Genomic DNA, 18,557 nt, shown 5'->3' with positions numbered 1-18,557 from the left:
CAGTTTGGAAACAGTCTTTTTGTAGTATCTGCAGAGGGATATTTTTGAGTGGTTTAAAGACTATAGTGAAAAAGGAAATATCTTCACAAAATAACTAGACAGAAGCATTTTGGGAAACTTCTTTGTGATGTGTGCATTCATCTCACAATGTTGAACGTTTCTTTTGATTTAGCAATTTGGAGAAAGTCTCTTGGAAGTATAAGTGGAGTCATATTTTTGAGCAGTTTAAGGCCTATGGTGCCAAAGGAAATACCTTCATATAAAAAGTAGACAGAAGCTTTCTGAGAAACTTCTTTGTGATGTGTGCTTTTGTCTCACAGAGTTGCGCCTATCTTTTGATTGAGCAGTTTGGAAACATTCTTTTTGTAGGATCTGCAAATGGATATTTGGAGCAATTTGAGTCCTACGGTGAAAAAGGAAATATGTTCACATAAAAACTACACAGAAGAATTCTGAGAAACTTCTTTGTGATGAGTCCATTCATCTCACAGAGTTGAAACTTTCTTTGATGGACCAGTTTGGAAATAGTCTTTTTGTAGTATCTGCAGAGGGATATTTTTGAGCAGTTTAAAGACTGTGGTGAAAAAGGAAATATCTTCACATAATAACTAGACAGAAGTATTCTGAGAAACTTCTTTGTGATGTGTGCATTCATCTCACAGAGTTGAACCTTTCTTTTGATTGAGCACTTTGGAAACAGTCTTTTTGTAGAAGCTTCAAAGGAATATTTTTGAGCCCTTTATGGCCTCAGGTGAAATGGAAATATCTTCACATACAAACTAGAGAAAAGCTGTCTGAGTAACTTCTTTGTTATGTGTGCTTTCATCTCAGAGAGTTAAAAATTTGTTTTGATTGATCAGTTTGGAAACAGTCATTTTGTAGAATCTGCAAATGGATATTTGGATCACTTTGAGGCCTATGTTGAGAAAGTAAATATCTTCACATGAAAACAAGACAGAATATTTCTGAGAAACTTCTTTGTCATATGTGCATTCATCTCACAGAGTTGAACCTTTCTTTTGATTGAGCAGTTTGGAAACAGTCTTTTTGAAGAATCTACAAAGGGATATTTCTGAACGGTTTTATGCCTATGGTGAAAAAGAAATATCTTCACATAAAAACTAGACAGAAGCATTATGAGAAATTAATTTATTATTTGTGCATTCATCTCACAGAGTTGAAACTTTCTTTTCATGGAGCAGTTCGAAAACTGTCTTTTTGTAGAGTCTGCAAAGGGATATTTGTGAGCCTTCTGAGGCTTATATTGAAATAGAAAATATCTTCACAAAACAAATAGACAGAAGCATTATGGGAAACTTCTTTGTGATGTGTGCTTTCATCTCTCAGATTTGAATCTTTCTTTTCAGTGAACAGTGTGGAAACTCTCTTTTTGTAGATTCTGCAAAAGGATATTTGGAGGGCTTTGAGGCCTATGGTGAAAAAGGAAATATTTTCACTTAAAAACTAAACAGAAGTTTTCTGAAAAACTTCTTTGTGATGTGCATATTCATGTCACAGAGTTGAACCTTTCTTTTCATTGGGCAGTTTGGAAACCATCTTTTCATACAATCTGCAAAGGGATATTTCTGAGTGGTTTGAGGTCTATGGTGAAAAAGAAATATCTTAGCATAAAAACTACACAGAGGCATTCTGAGAAACTTCTTTTTCATGTGTGCATTCATCTCCCAGAGTTGAACATTTCTTTTCATTGAGAAGTTCAGAAACAGTCTTTCTGTAGAATCTGCAAAAGGATATATGTGAGCCCAATGAGGGCCATGGTGAAATAGGAAATATCTTCACAGAAAAACTAGACAGAAGCATTCTGAGAAACTTCTTTGTGATGTTTACATTCATCTCACAGAGTTGAACCTTTCTTTTGATTGATCCGTTTAGAAACAGTCTTTTTGAAGAATCTGCAAATGGATATTTGGAGCGCTTTGTGGCTTGTGGTGAAAAACTAAATATCTTCACATAAAATCTAGTGAGAAACTTTCTGAAGAACGTCTTTGTGATGTGTGCTTTTATCCCACAGAGTTGAACTTTCTTTTCATTGAGCAGTTTGGAAGCAGTCTTTTTGTATTATATGCAGAGGGATAATTGGGAGCAGTTTAAGGCCTATGGTGAAAAAGTGAATATCTTCACATAAAAACTAGACAGAAGCATTCTGAGAAAGTTCTTTGTGATGTGTACATTCATCACACAGAGTTGAAAATTTCTTTTGATTGAGAAGTTTGGAAACAGTCCTTATGTCCAATCTGCAAAGGGATATTTCTTAGACGTTTGAGGCCTATGGTGAAAAAGAAATATCTTCACATAAAAAGTAGACAGAAGCTTTCTGAGAAACTGCTTTGTGATGCATCCATTAATCTCATACAGTTGAAATTTTCTTTTGATGGAGCAGTTTGGAAAGAGTCTTTTTGTAGATTCTGTAAAGGGATATTTTTTATCCCTTTATGGCCTAAGGTGAAATAGGAAATATCTTCCCATGAAAACTAGACAGAATCTTTCTGAGAAACTTATTTGTGATGTGTGATTTCCCCTCACAGAGTTGAAACTTTCCTTTGTTAGAGCAGTTTGGAAAGAGGCCTTTTGTAAGATCTGCAAAGAGATATTTTTGAGCCCACTGAAGCGTATGGTGAAAAAGGAAATATCTTCACATTAAAACTAGAAAGAAACCATCTGAGAAACTTGTTTGTGATGTGCACTTTCATTTCACATGTTGAACGTTTCCTTTGATTGAGCAGTTTGGAAAGAGTCTCTTTGGACAATCTGCAAAGGCATATTTCTAAGCCCATTGAGGCCTATGTTGAAATATGAAATATCTTCACATAAAAACTAGACAGAAGCTTTTTGAGAAACTTCTTTTTGATGAGTGCTTTCATCTTGCAGAGTTGAACCTTTCTTTTGATTGAGCAGTTTGGAAGCAGTCTTTTTGTAGTATCTGCAGAGGGATATTTGTGAGCAGTTTAAGGCCTATGATGAAAAAGGAAATATCTTCACATAAAAACTAGACAGAAGCATTCTGAGAAACTACTTTGTGATGTTTGCATTCATCTCAGAGAGTTTAATCTTTCTTTTGATTGAGCAGTTTGGAAACACTCTTTTTGTAGAATCTGCAAATGGATATTTGGAGTGCTTTGAGGTTTATGGTGAAAAAGGAAATATCTTCACATAAAAACTAAACAGAAGCGTTCTGAGAAACGTCTTTGTGATGTGTGCATTCATCTCAGTGCTGAACCTTTGTTTTGACTGAGCAGTTTGGAAACTGTCTTTTTGTACAATCTGCAACGGGATATTTCTGAGTGGTTTCAGGCCTACGTTGAAAAAGAAATGTCTTCACATAATAACTAAACAGATGAACTTTGAGAAACTTCTTTGTGATGTGTCCATTCCTTGCACAGAGTTGAAAGTTTCTTTTCATTGATCAGTTTGGAAACCATCTTACTGTAGAATCTGCAAAGGGATATTTGTCAGCCCTTTGAGGCCTAAGGTGAAATAGGAAATATCTTCACTTAAAAACTAGACAGAACATTCTGAGAAAATTCCTTATGATGTGTGCTTTCTTGTCACAGAATAGAAGCTTTCTTTTTATTGAGCAGATTGCAAACAGTCTTTTTGTAGTATCTGCAGTGGGATATATCTGAGCGTTTTGAGGCCTATGGAGATAAAGAAATATCTTCACATAAAAAATAGACAGAAGCATTCTGAGAAACTTATTTCTGACGTGTGTATTAATCTCACAGAGTAGAATCTTATGAATGCACAATTCAGAAACAGTCTTTTTGTACTATCTGCAGAGGAATATTTGTATGCAGTTTGCAGCCTATGGTGAAAAAGTAAATATCTTCACAGAAAACTAGACAGAAGCATTCTGAAAAACTTCCTTATGACATGTGCTTTCTTCTCACAGAGTAGAAGCTTTCTTTTGATTGATCAGTTTGGAAGCAGTCTTTTTGTAGAATGTGCAAAGGGATATTTTTGAGCCCTTTGAGGCCTATGGTGAAATAGGAAGCATCCTCATATGAAAACTAGACAGAAACTTTTTGAGAAGCTTCTTTGTGATTTTTTCCATTCATTTGATAGAGTTGAACCTTACTATTCATAAAGCAGTTTGGAAATGGTACTTTTGTGGAATCTGCAAAGGGATAGTTTTGAGCTCTTTGAGGACTATGGTGAAATAGGGAATATCTTCACATAAAAACTATACAGGAGCATTCCGAGAAAGTTTTTTGTGATGTGTGCATTTATCCCAAAGAGCTTAACCTTTCTTTTGATTGAGCAATTGGAAACAGTATTTTTTTGCAATCTGCAAAGGGATATTTGTGAGCCCTTTGAGGCCTACGGTGGAATAGGAAATATCTTCACATAAAAACTAGACAGAAGTTTTATGTGAAACAACTTTGGGATGTGTGGTTTCATCTCACAGAGTTGAACTTTTCTTTTGATTGAGCAGTTGGGAAACAGTCTGTTTGTAGAATCTGCAAAGGGATATTTTTTTCTTATTTTTTATTTATTTTTATATTTATTTTTATTTTATTATTATTATAATTTAAGTTTTAGGGTACATGCACACAATGTGCAGGTTAGCTACATATGTATACATGTGCCATGCTGAGGTGTTGCACTCATTAACTTGTCATTTAGCATTAGGTATATCTCCTAATGTTATCCCTCTTCCCTCCCCACATCCCACAGCAGTCCCCAGAGTGTGATGTTCCCCTTCCTGTGTCCATGTGTACTCACTTTTCAATTCCCACCTATGAGTGAGAATATGCGGTGTTTGGTTTTTTGTTCTTGTGATAGTTTACTGAGAAAGATGATTTCCAATTTCATCCATGTCCCTACAAAGACACGAACTCATCATTTTTTATGGCTGCATAGCTTCAAGGAGAATAAAATACCTAGGAATCCAACTTACAAAGGACGTGAAGGACCTCTTCAAGGAGAAATACAAACCACTGCTCAATGACATAAAAAAGGATACAAAGAAATGTAAGAACATTCCTTGCTTATGGGTAGGAAGAATCAATATCATGAAAATGGCCATACTGCCGAAGGTAATTTATAGATTCAATGCCATCCCCATCAAGCTACCAATGACTTTCTTCACAGAATTTTAAAGGGATATTTGAGAGAGCTTTGAAGCCTACGGTGAAACAGGAAATATCTTCATATAAAAACTAGACAGAGGCTTTCTGAGAAACTCCTTTGCAGTGTGTTCTTTCATTTCAGGAGTTGAACCATTCTTTGGATTGAGCAGTTTGGAAACAGTCTTTTCGTATAATCTGCAAATGGATATTTCGTGGGCTTTGAGGCCTATGGTGAAAAAGGAAATATCTTCACATGAAAACTAGACAGACGCTTTCTGAGAAACTTTTTTGTGATGTTTGCATTCACCTCACAGAGTTGAAACTTTCTTTTCATTGAGTAGTTAGGAAATAGTGTTTTCGTTCAATATGCAAAGGGATATTTCTGAGCGGTTTGAGCCCTATGGTGAAAAAGAAATATCTTCACATGAAACCTAGATAGAAGCATTCTGAGAAACGTATTTTGTGATGTGTTCGTTTATCTCACAGTGTTGAAACTTTCTTTAGACAGAGGAGCTTGGAAAAAGTCTTTTTATAAAATGTGCAAAGGGATATTTGTGAGCACTTTGAGGCCTATGGTGAAATAGGAAATATCTTCACATAAAAACTAGACAGAAGCATTCTCATAAACTTCTTTGTGATGTGTGCATTCACCTCACATAGTTGACCTTTTGTTTTGATTGAGAAGTTTTTAAATAGTCTTTTTGTACAATCTGCAAAGAGATATCTGTGAATGCTTTCAGGCTTATGGTGGAAAAGGAAATATCTTCACCTGAACCTATTAAAAAGCTTTCTGAGAAACTTCCTTAAGATGTGTGCATTCATCTCACAGAGTTGAACATTTGTTTTGATTCACCAGTTCAAAAACAGTATTTTTGTAGAATCTGTAAGGAGACATTTTTGAGCTCTTTGAGGTCTATAGTGTAAAAGGAAATATCCTTACATAAAAACTATACGGAAGCTTTCAAAGAAACTTCTCTGAGATGTGTGCATTCATCTCACAGATTTGAACCTTTGTTTTGATTGAGCAGTTTAGGAAGAGTCTTTTTGTATAATCTGTAAAGGGATATTTGAAGGCGTTTTGAGGCATATGGTGAAAAAGGAAATACCTTCACATAAAAAAGTAGACAGAAGCAATCTGAGAAACTTTCTTGTGATGTGTGCATTCATCTCACAGAGTTGAAACTTTCTTTTGACTTATCAGGTTGGAAACAGTATTTTTGTAGAATATGCAGAGGGATATTTATGAGTGGTTTGAGGTCTGCAGTGAAAAAGGAAATATTTTCACATAAAACCTAGAGAGAAGCATTCTGAGAAACTTCTTCATGATGTGCACATTCGTCTCAGAGAGTTTAACCTTTCTTTTCATTGGGCAGTTTGGAAACGGTCTATTTGTAGAATCTGCAAAGTGATATATTTCAGAGGTTTGAGTCCTATGGTGAAAACGGAAATATCGAAAAATGAAACGTAGACAGCAGCTTTCTGAAAAACTTCTTTGTGATGCGTGCATTCGTCTCACAGGGTTGAAACTTTCTTTTGATTGAGCAGTTTGGAAACAGTCTTTTCATAGAACCTGCAAAGTGATATTTGTGAAGGCTTTGAGGCTTATAGTGAAAAAGGAAATATCTTCACATAAAAACTAGACTCATGTTTTCTGGGAAACTTCTTTGTGATGGGTGTATGCATCTCAAAGAATTGAATCTTTCTTTTGATTGAGCAGTTTGGAAACAGTCTTCTTGTAGAATCTGCAAAGGGATGTTTTTGAGTGGTTTGAGGCATGTGGTGAAAAAGGAAATATCTTCATATAAAAATTAGACAGAAGTATTCTGAGCAACCACTTTGTGATGTGTGCATTCATCTCACAGAGTTGAATTTTCTTTCATTGAGTAGTTTGGAAGCAGTCTTTTTGTAGAAAATGCAAAGGGATATTTGTGAGATTTTGAGGCCTGTTGTGAAAAAGGAAATATCCACAAATAAAATCTAGACAGAAGACTTCTGAGAAAATTCTTTGTGATGTGTGCATTCATCACACAGAGTTGAACTTTTCTTTTGATTGAGCAGTTTGGAAACCGTCCTTTTGTAGAATCTACAAAGGGTTATTTATGAGCAGTTTGAGGCCTATGGTGAAAAAAGGAGTATCGACAAACAATAACTAGATAGAAACTTTCTGAGAAACTTCTCTGTGATGTGTGCATTCATCTCACAGAGTAGAAAGCTTTATTTGATTGAGCAGTTTGGAAACAATCTTTTTGTAGAATCTGCAAAGGGACGTATGTAGGTGATTTCAGGTCTATGGTGAAAATGGAAATATCTTCACATAAAAACGAGACAGAAGCTTTCTGAGAAAATTCTTTGTGATGTGCTCATTCATTTCACAGATTTGAAGTGTTCTTTTCATTGACCAGTTTGGATAGAGTCTTTTTGTAGAACCTGCTTTGTGATATTTGTGAGCTCTTTGAAGCCTATGGTGAAAAAAGAAATATCTTCACACAAAAACTAGACAGAAGCTTTCTGAGATACTTCGTTGTGATGTGTGCATTCATCCCAAAGAGTTGAAACTGTCTTTGGATTGAGCAGTTTTGAAATAGTCCTTTTGTAGAATGTACAAAGGGATATTTGGGATCCCTTTTTGGCCTATGGTGAAAAAGGAAATGTCTACACATAAAAACTAGACAGAAGCATTCTATGAAACTTCTTTTTGATGTGTGCTTTCTTCTCACAGCTTTGAACCTTTCTTTAGATAGAGCAGGTTGGAAAATGTTTTTGTAGAATCTGCAAAGTGATAATTTGAATGCTTTGAGACTTATGGTGAAAAAGGAAATACCTTCAAATAAAAACTGGACAGAAGCTTTCTGAGAAACTTCTTTGTGATGTGGGCATTCATCTCAAAGAGTTGAAGCTTTGTTTTGGTTGGGCAGTTTGGGAACAGTCTTTTTGTAAATTCTGTAAAGGGACACTTGTGAGCACTTTGAGGCCTATATTGAAAAAGGAAACATCGTCAAATAAAAACTAGACAGAAGCTTTCTGAGAAACTTCTTTGTGATGTGTGCATTCACCTCACAGAGTTGAACCTTTCTTTTGATTGAATAGTTTGGAAACAGTCTTTTTGTAGAATCTGCAAAGGGTTATTTATGAGTGGTTTGAGGCCTATGGTGAAAAAGGGAGTATCAACAAATAAAAAGTAGACAGAAACTTTCTGAGAAACTTCTCTGTGATGTGTGCATTCATCTCGCAGAGTGGAAACTTTCTTTGAGCCATTTGGAAACAGTCTTTTTGTAGAATCTGCAAAGGGATATATATAGGCAGTTTGAGGTCTATTGTGAAAACGGAAACATCTTCACATAAAAACTAACTGCTCAATGGGCGGAAACTTTTACTTCTGTGTGATGAATGCACATGTCAGAAAGGAGTTACTCAGAAAATTTCTTTATACTTTTTATGTGAAGATATTTCCTTTTTCACCATATGCCTCAACGTGCTCCCAGATATCCCTTTGCAAATTCTATGAAAAGAATGTTTCCAAACTGCTCAATAAACAGAGTGGTTCAACACTGTGAGACGAATGTGCACATCACAAAGAAGTTTCTCAGAAAACCTCCTTCTCGTTTTTATGTGAAGATATTCCCTTTTTGAACATAGTCCTCAATGCACTCCCAAATATACCTTTGCAGAATCTACAAAAAGACTTTCCAAACTGCTCAATCAAAAGAAAGTTTCAACTCTGTTAGATGAATGCACACATCAGAAAGTAGTTTCTCAGCAAGCTTCTCACTAGTTTTTATGTGAAGATAGTCCCTTTTTCAATGTGGGCCTCAAAGCACTCAAAAATATCCCTTTGTAGATTCTAGAAAAACAGAGTTTACAAACTGCTCAATGAAAAGAAATATTTACCTCTGTGAGATGAATACACGTATCTTAAAGCAGCTTCTCAGAATGCTTCTTTCTAGTTTTTATGTGAAGATATTTCTTTTTTCACCATAGGCCTCAATGTGCTCCTAAATATCCCTTTGCAGTTTGTACCAAAAGGACTGTTTTCAAACTGCTAAATCTGAAGAATGTTTCAACTCTATGAGACGAATGCACACATCATGAAGAAGTTTCTCAGAAACTTTCTTTATAGTTTTTCTGTGAAGATATTTCCTTTTTCACCATAGGCCTCACCTCAAAGCCCTCACAAATGTCCCTTTGCAGATTCTACAAAAAGACTGTTTCCAAACCGCTCAATACAAATAATTATTGAACACGGTGAGATGAGTGCACACATCTCAAAGAAGTTTCTCAGAAACCTTCAGTCTAGTTTTTATGTGAATATATTTCCTTTTTCACCATAGGCCTCAAAGCACTCCAAATATCCATTTGCAGATTCTACAAAAAGACTGTTTCCAAACTGCTCAACAAAAACAAAGGTTTAACTCTGTGTGATGAATGCATACATCACAAGGAAGTTTCTCAGAATTCTTCTGTCTAGATTTTAAGTGAAGATACTTGCTTTTTCACCCCTAGCCTCAAAGTGCTCACAAATAAACCTTTACAGATTCTACAAAAATACTTTTACCAAATTGCTTAATCAAAAGAAAGGTTCAATTCTGTGAGATTTATGCACACCACAAAGAGGTTTCTCAGAAAGCTTCTCTCTAGTTTTTATGTGAAGATATTTCCTTTTTCACCATAGGCCTCAAAAGGTTCACAAATATCCCTTTGCAGATTCTACAAAAAGACTCTTCACACACTGCTCAATCAAAAAAATGTTTCAACTCTGTGAGATGAATGCTCACATCCCCAGAATGTTTCTCAGAAAGCTTCTGTGTAGTTTTTATGTGAAGATATTTCCTTTTTCACCATATGCTTCAAAGGGCTCATAAATATCACTTTGGAGATTTTACAAGAAAAGAGTTTCAAATCTTCTCAATGAAAAGAAACAGAAACATCTGGGAGATGAGTGCACATATCACAAAGCAGTTTCTCAGAAACATTCTGTCTAGTTTTCATGTGAAGGTATTTCCTTTTTCACCACTGGATGCAAAGTGCTCAAAATTGTTCCTTTTCAGATTCTACAAAAAGTCTGTTTCCATACTGCTCATCAAAAGAAAGTTTCAACTCTGTGAGATGAATGCACATGTCAAAAAGAAGTTTCTCAGAAAGCTTCTATTAAGTTTTTATGTGAATGTTTCCTTTTTAACCATAGGCCTCAATGCCCTCACAAATATCTCTTTGCAGATTCTGCAAAAAGACTGTTTCCAAACTGCTCAATAAAAGTAATTATTGAACTTTGTGAGATGAATGCACACACCTCAAAGAAGTTTCTCAGAAACCTTCAGTCTAGTTTTTATGTGAATATATTTCCTTTTTCACCATAGGCCTCAAAGTGCTCCAAATAGCCTTTTGCAGGTTCTACAAAAAGACTGCTTCCAAACGGCTGAAAGAAAAGAAAGTTTCAAATCTGTGAGATGAATGCACACATCACTAAGTAGTTTTGCAGGAGGCTTCTGTCTAATTTTTATATGAAGACATTTCCTTTTTCACCATAGGCCTCCATCTGCTCACAAATATCCCTTAGCAGATTTTACAAGAACAGAATTTCCAGACTGATCAAAGAAAACAAATGTTTTCCTCTGTGAGATGAATGCACACATCACAAAATTCTTTCTCAGAAACCTTCTTTATACTTTTTATGTGATGATATTTCTTTTTTCTCCCTAGGACTCAAAGCGCTCAAAAATATCCCTTTGCAGATTCTACAAAAAGATTGTTTCCAAACTGCTCAATCAAAAAAATAGTTCAACTCCATGAGATGAATGCATACATCAAAAAGAATTTTATCAGAAACCTTCTTTATAGTTTTTATGTGAAGGTATTTCCTTTTTCACCATAAGCCTCAAAGTGCTCAGCAATATCCCTTTGCAGATTCTGCAAAAAGATGTCTTCCCAACTGCTCAACCAAATAAATGTTTGAACTCTGTGAGATGGATGCACACATCACAAAGAGGTTTCTCAGAAATCTTCTGTCCATTGTTTGTGTGAAGATATTTCCTTTTTCACTATAGCACTCAAAGTCCTGAAAAATATCCCTTGCAGATTCTACAAAAAGGCAGTTTCCAGACTGCTCAATCAAAATAATGGTTGAACTCTGTGAGATGATTGCACACATCACAAAGAAGCCACTAAGAAAGCCTCTGTCTAGTTTTTATGTGAAGATATTTTCTTTTTCACCATAGGCCTCCAAGCACTCACAAATATCCCTTTGCAGATTCTACAAGAACAGAGTTTCCAGACTAATCAGAGAAAATAAACATTTACCTCTGTGAGATCAATGCACACATCACAAAGCTGTTTCTAAGAAACCTTCCTTATACCTTTTATATGAATACATTTCCTTTTTTACCATTGGCCTCAAAATGCCCATAAATATCCCTTTGCAGATTCCGCAAAGAGATAGTTTCCATACTGCTCAGTCAAAAGTAAGTTTCATTTTTGTGAGATGAATTCCCACATCACAAAGACGTTTCTCAGAAAGCCTCTCTCTAATTTTTATGTGAAGATATTTCTTTTTTCACCATAGGCCTCAAAGGACTCATAAATATCCCTTTGCAGACTCTACAAGAACAGTTTCCAGACTGACCAGAGAAAAGAAAAGTTTACTTCTGTGAGATGAATGCTTACATCACAAGGTTTCTGAGAAACCTTGTTTATACTTTTTATGTGAATATATTTCCTTTTTCACCATAGGCCTCAAAGCACTCATAAATATCCCTTTGCAGATTCTACAAAAAGACTGTTTCCAAACTGTTCAATCAAAAAATGGTTGAGCTCTATGAGGTGAATGCACACATCACAAAGAAATTTCTTGGGAAGCTTCTGTCTAGTTTTTATGTGAAGATATTTCCTATTTCATCATAAGCCTCAAAGCTCTCAAAAATATGCCTTAACAGATTCTGCAAAAATACTGTATCCAAATTGTTCAATCCAATGAAAGTTTCAAATCTGTGAGATGAATGCACACATCACAAGGAGTTTTCTCAGAAAGCTTCTCTCTAGTTTTCTTGTGAAAATATTTCCTTTTTCACCATAGGCATCAAAGCATCACAAATATCCCTTTGCAGATTCTACCAAAATACTGTTTACAAACTGCTCAATCAAAAGGATGTTTCAATTCTGTGAGATGAATTCTCGCATCTCCAAGATGTTTCACAGAAAGCTTCTGTCCAGTTTTTACATGAAGATAATTCCTTTTTCACCATAGGCCTCAAAGCGCTGACAAATATCCCTTTGCAGATTTTACAAGAACAGAATTTCCAATCTGCTCAATGAAGAGAAATCATTAACTCTGTGGGATGAAATCACACATCACAAAGCAGTTTCTCTGAAATATTCTGTCTAGTATTTATGTAAAGATAATTCCTTTTTCAACGTAGGACACAAAGTGCTAACTAATAACCATTTGGAAATTCTACAAAATACTGTTTCCAAACTGCTCATCAAAAGAAAGGTTCACCTCTCTGGGATGAATACATATATCAAAAAGTTGTTTCTCAGAAAGCTTCTATCTTGTTTTTATGTGAACGTGTTTCCTTTTTCACCATGGGCCTCAAATTGCTCAAAATTATCCCTTTGCAGATCCTAAAAAAAGACTGTTTCCAAACTGCTGAGTCAAAGGAATGGTTCAACTCTGTGAGATGAAAGCACACATCACAGAGAGGTTGTTCACAAACCTTCTTTATAGTTTTTATGTGAAGATATTTCCTTTTAACCATAGACCTCAAAGCACTCACAAATATACCTTTGCAGATTCTACAAACAGACGGTTTCCCAACTGCTCAAACAAAAGAATTGTTGAAATCTGTGAGATGAATGCATACATCACAAGGCAGTTTCTCAGAATTCTTTAGTCTAGTTTTTATGTGGACATATTTTCTCTTTCACCATAGGCCTCAAAGTGCTCAGAAATATCCCTTTGCAGATTCCACAAAAAGATGTTTCCAAACTGCTCAATCAAAAGAAAGTTTCAATTCTGTGAGATGAATGCACACATCACTAAGAAGTTTCTCAGTAGGCTTCTGTCTAGTTTTTATGTGAAGACAATTCCTTTTTCACCATGAGGCTCTATGCACTCACAAATATCCCTTAGCAGATTCTAAAAAAACAGAGTTTCCCAACTGATCAAAGAAAAGAATCATTTACCTCTGTGAGATGAACGAAGACATCACAAAACAGTTCCTCAGAAACCTTCTTTATAGTTTTCTTTGAAGATACTTATTTTTCTGCCTAGGCCTCAAAGTGCTCAAAAATATCCATTTGCAGATTCTGTAAAAATGCCATTTCCAAACTGCTCAATCAAAAAAGAGGTTCAACTCTGTGAGATGAATGCACATATCTCAAAGAAGTATCTGAGAAACTTTTTTTTACTTTGTATGTGAAGATATTTCCTTTGTCAACATAGGCCTCAAAGGGCTCAAAAATACCCCTTTTCAGATTGTACAAGAACAGATTTTCCAGACTGAACAGAGAAAATAAACCCTTACCTCTGTGAGATGAATGCACACATCACAAGGCTGTTTTTAGGAAACCTGCTTTACAGTTCTAATGTGAAGATATGTCCTTTTCCACCATAGGCCTCACAGCACTCCAAATATCCACTTGCAGATTCTACAAAAAGAGTGTTTCAAAAACGTTCAATCAAAGGAAAGGTTCAACTCTGTGAGATGAATGCAAACAACAGAAAGAAGTTTCTCAGAATCCTTCTTTCTAATTTCAATGTTAAGATATTTCCTTTTCCACCATATGCATCAAAGTGCTCTAAATATCCACATGCAGATACTACAAAAAGTCTGTTTCCAAACTGCTCAATCAAAAGTGTGGTTTAACTCTGTGAGATGAATACACATATCACTAAGAAGTTTATCAGAATGCTTCTGTCTAGTTTTTATATGAAGATATTTCCTTTTTCAAAAAAGGCCTTTAATAACAACAAATATCCACTTACAGATCCAACAAAAAGAGTATTTCAAAACTGGTCAATAAAAAGAAAGTTTGAACTCAGTGTGATGAATGCACACATCACAAAGCAGTTTCTCAGAATGCTTCTGTCGAGTTTTTATGTGAAGATATTTCCTTTTCCACTGGAATCTGCAAAGCACTCAAAATATCCAATTTCAGATACCACAAAAAGAGTGTTTCAAAACTGCTAAATCAAAAGAAATGTTCAAATCTGTGAGGGAAATGCACACATCACAAAGAAGTTTCTCAGAATGCTTTTGTCCAATTTTTACGTGAAGATATTTCCTTTTCCACCACATGCCTTAAAGCACTCCAAATATCGATTTGCAGATACTACAAAATGACTATTTTCAAACTGCTCAAACAAAACAGTTGTTAAACTCTGTGACTTGAATGAACACATCAGAAAGAAGTTTCTCAGAATGCTTCTGTCTAGTTTTTATGTGAAGATATTTCCTTTTCCATCGTAGGCCACAAATCATTCCAAATATCCACTTGCAGATTCTACAAAAAGAACGTTTCAAAACTGCTTAATCAAAAGAAAGGTTCAACTCTGTGAGATGAATGCAAACATCACAAAGAGGTTTCTCAGAATGCTTCTGTTTAATTTTTATGTTAAGGTACTTCCTTTTCCACCATAGGCCTCAAAGCGCTCCAAATGTCCACCTGCAGATTCTACAAAAAGAGTGTTTCAAAACTACTCAATCAAAAGAATGCTTCACGTCTTTGAGAAAAATGTATCCATCACAATGAAGTTTCTCAGAATGCTTCTGTCTAGTTTTTATGTGAAGATATTTCCTTTTGAACGTAGGCCTCAAAGCGCTGCAAAATCCAATGGCAGATTCTACAAAAAGAGTGTTTCAAAATTGCTGAATCAAAAGAACCGTTCAACTTGGCGAGATGAACGCACCCATCAAAAATAAGGTTCTCAGAATGTTTCTGTCTAATTTTTATGTGAAGATATTTCACTTTCCAGAAGAGGCTGCAAAGCTCTCCAAATATCCACTTGAAGATTCTACAGAAAGAGTGTTTCGAAACTGTTCAATGAAAATAAAAGTCCAACTCTGTGGGATGAATGCACACATCACACAGAAGTTTCTCAGAGTGCTTCAGTCTAGATTTTGTGTGAAGATAATTCCTTTTCCACCATTGGCCACAAAGCGCTCCAAATATCCACATGCAGATACTACAAAAAGATTGTTTCCAAACTGCTCAATCAAAAGAGTCTTTCAACTCCCCCAGATGAATGCACGCATCACTAAGAAGTTTCTCAGAATGCTTCTGTCTAGTTTTTATGTGAAGATATTTCCTTTTCAAATATAGTCCTCTAAGCGTTCCAAACATACATTTGTAGATGCTACAAAAAGAAAGTTTCCAACTGCTCAATCAAAAGATAGGTTCAACTCTGTGAGTTGAATGCACACATCTCAAAGAGGTTTCTCAGAATGCTTCTCTCTAGTTTTTATGTAAAGATATTTCCTTTTCCACCAGAGGCTGCAAAGCACTCAAAATATCCATTTGCCAATTCTGCAAAAAACTGTTTCCAAACTGCTCAATCAAAAGTAAGTTTCAGCTCTGTAAGAAGAAGGCACACATCACAAAGAAATTTCTCAGAAAGTTTCTGTCTATTTTTTATGTGAAATTATTTTCGGTTTCCCTAGAGGCCACAAAGGGCTCCAAAATATCCCTTTGCAGATTCTAGAAAACGACTTATTCAAAACTTTTCAAAACAAAGAAAGGTTCAGCTCTGTGAGATGAATGCACACATCACAAAGAAGTTTATCTGAATGCTTCTGTCTAGTTTTTACGTGAAGATATTTCCTTTTCAACTATAGGCTGCAAAGCACTCCAACTATCCACTTGCAGATTATATAAAAAGAGTGTTTTGAAACTTCTCAATCAAAAGAAAGTTTCAACTCTGTGAGATGAACACCTACAACACAAGGAGATTTCTCAGAAAGTTTCTGTCTAGTTTTTATGTGAAGATATTTCCTATTGTCCCAGAGGCCTCAATAGGTTCACAAATGTCCCTTTGCAGATTGTACAAAACGACTGTTTCCAAACTGCTCCATCAAAAGAAAGGTTTACCTCTGTGATATGAATGCACACATCACAAAGAAGTTTCTCAGAATGCTTCTGTCTAATTTTAATGTGAAGATATTTCCCTTTCCACTGTAGTCTGCAAAGCCCTCCAAATATCCAATTGCAAATTCTACAAAAGGAATGTTTCCAAACTGCTCAATCAAAAGAAAGATTCAATTCTGTGAGATGAACACACAAGTCACAAGAAGTTACTCAGAATGCTTCTGTCTAGTTTTTACATGAAGTTATTTCTTTTCCACTATAGGCTACAAAGCACTCCAAATATACACGTGCAGATTCTATAAAAAGAGGGTTTCCAAACTGCTCAATCAAAAAAAAGGTTGAACTCGGTGAGATTAATGCAAAAATCACAGAGAAGTTTCTCAGAATGCTTCTGTCTGGGTTTTAGGTGAACATATATCCTTTCCTCTATAGGTCCCAAACACTACAAATACCCACTTGTAGATACTACAAGAAGAGTGTTTCAAAACTACTCAATCAAAAGAAAGGTTCAACACTGCGAAATGAATGCACACATAAAAAATAAGTTCCTCAGAATGCTTCTGTCAAGTTTTTATGTGAATATATTTCCTTTTTCAACGTATGTCTCAAAGCATTCCAAATATCCATTTGCAGATAGTACAGAAAGACAGTTTCCAAACTGCTCAATCAAAAGAAAGGTTCAACTCTGTGAGATGAATGCACACATCGGAAGGCAGTTTCTCAGAATGTTTCTGTCTAGTTCTTATCTGAAGATATTTCCTATTTCCCCAGAGGCTTCATTGGTCTGAAAAATATCCCTCTACAGAGTCTACAAAACGACTGTTTCCAAACTGCTCAATCAATACAAAGGTTCAAGTCTGTTAAATGAATGCACACTTCAAAAAGAAGTTTCTCAGAATGCTTCCGTCTAATTTTTATGTGAAGATATTTCTTTTTCACCATAGGTCTCAAAGCGCTCCAAATATCCACTTGCAGATTCTACGAAAAGACTGATTACAAAGTGCCCAATCAAAAGAAAGTTTCAACACTGTGAGATTAAAGCACACATCAGAAATAATTTTCTAAGAAATTTTCTGTTTAGTTTTTATGTGAAGATATTTCCTATTACCCCATAGGCCTCAAAGGGCTCGCAAACACCCCTTCACAGATTCTACAAAACGACTGGTTCCAAACAGTTCAATCAAAAGAAAGTTCAACTCTGGAGATGAATGCACACATCACAAAGAAGTTTCTTAGAATGCTTCTGTCTAGTTTCTATGTGAAGATATCACCTTTTCGACTACAGGTCACAAAGCGCTCCAAATATCCACTTGCAGATTCTACAAAAAGAGTTTTTCAAAGCTGCTCTATCAAAAGAAAGGGTCAACTCTGTGAGATGAATGCACACATCACAAAGAAGTTTCTCAGAATGCTTCTTTCTAGATTTATGTGAAGATATTTCCTTTTGCACTGTAAGAAGCATAGGGCTCCAAATACCCACTTACATATTCTACAAAAACAGTATGTCCAAACTGCTCAATTGACAGTAAGGTTCAACTCTGAGATATGAATGCACACGTCACAAAGTAGTTTCTCAGAATGCTTCTGTCTAGTTTTTATGTAAAGATATATTCCTTTCCACCACAGGTGGCAAAGCACTCAAAATATCCACTTGTAGAATCTACAAAAAGAGTGTTTCAAAACTGCTCTGTCAAAAGAAAGCTTCAACTCTGTTACTAGAATGCAGACATCAAAAAGAAGTTTCTCAGAATGTTTCTGTGTAGTTTTTATGGGAAAATATTTCCTTTTCCACCATAGGCCTCAAAGCGCTCTAAAAATCCCCTTGCAGGTTTTATAAAAAGAGTGTTGCAAAACTGCTCAATAAAAAGAAAGGTTCAACTCTGTGAGATGACTGCACACATCACAAAGAAGTTTCTCAGAATGCTTCTTTCTAGTTTTTACCAGAATATATTTCTTTTCCACCATAAGCCGCAAAGCGCTCCAAATATCCACTTGCACATTCTACAAAAAGAGTGTTTCGAAACTGATCAATCAAAAGATAAATTCAACTCTGTGAGATGAATGCACACATCACAAAGAAGTTTGTCAGAATTCTTCTGTCTCTTTTTTATGTGAAGATATTAACTTTTTCCAACATAGGTCTCAAAGTACTCCAAATATCCAATTGCAGTTTCTACAAAAACAGTGTTTCACAACTGCTCAATCAAAAGAAAGGTTCAACACTGTGAGGTGAATGCACACATCACAAAGAAGTTTCTCAGAGTACTTCTGTGTACTTCGTATGTGAAGATATGTCTTTTCCACCATAGGACTCAAAGCGCTCCAAGTATTCACTTGCAGATTGTACAAAAACAGTGTTTCAACAATGGTCAATTAAAAGAAAGATTCAAC

This window comes from Pongo pygmaeus, chromosome 12 (genome assembly GCF_028885625.2).
Source record: "Pongo pygmaeus isolate AG05252 chromosome 12, NHGRI_mPonPyg2-v2.0_pri, whole genome shotgun sequence".
In the NCBI taxonomy this organism is placed as follows: Eukaryota; Metazoa; Chordata; class Mammalia; order Primates; family Hominidae; genus Pongo; species Pongo pygmaeus.
The sequence above is the reverse complement of the archived record's forward strand: the minus strand, read 5'-3'. Positions refer to the sequence as shown.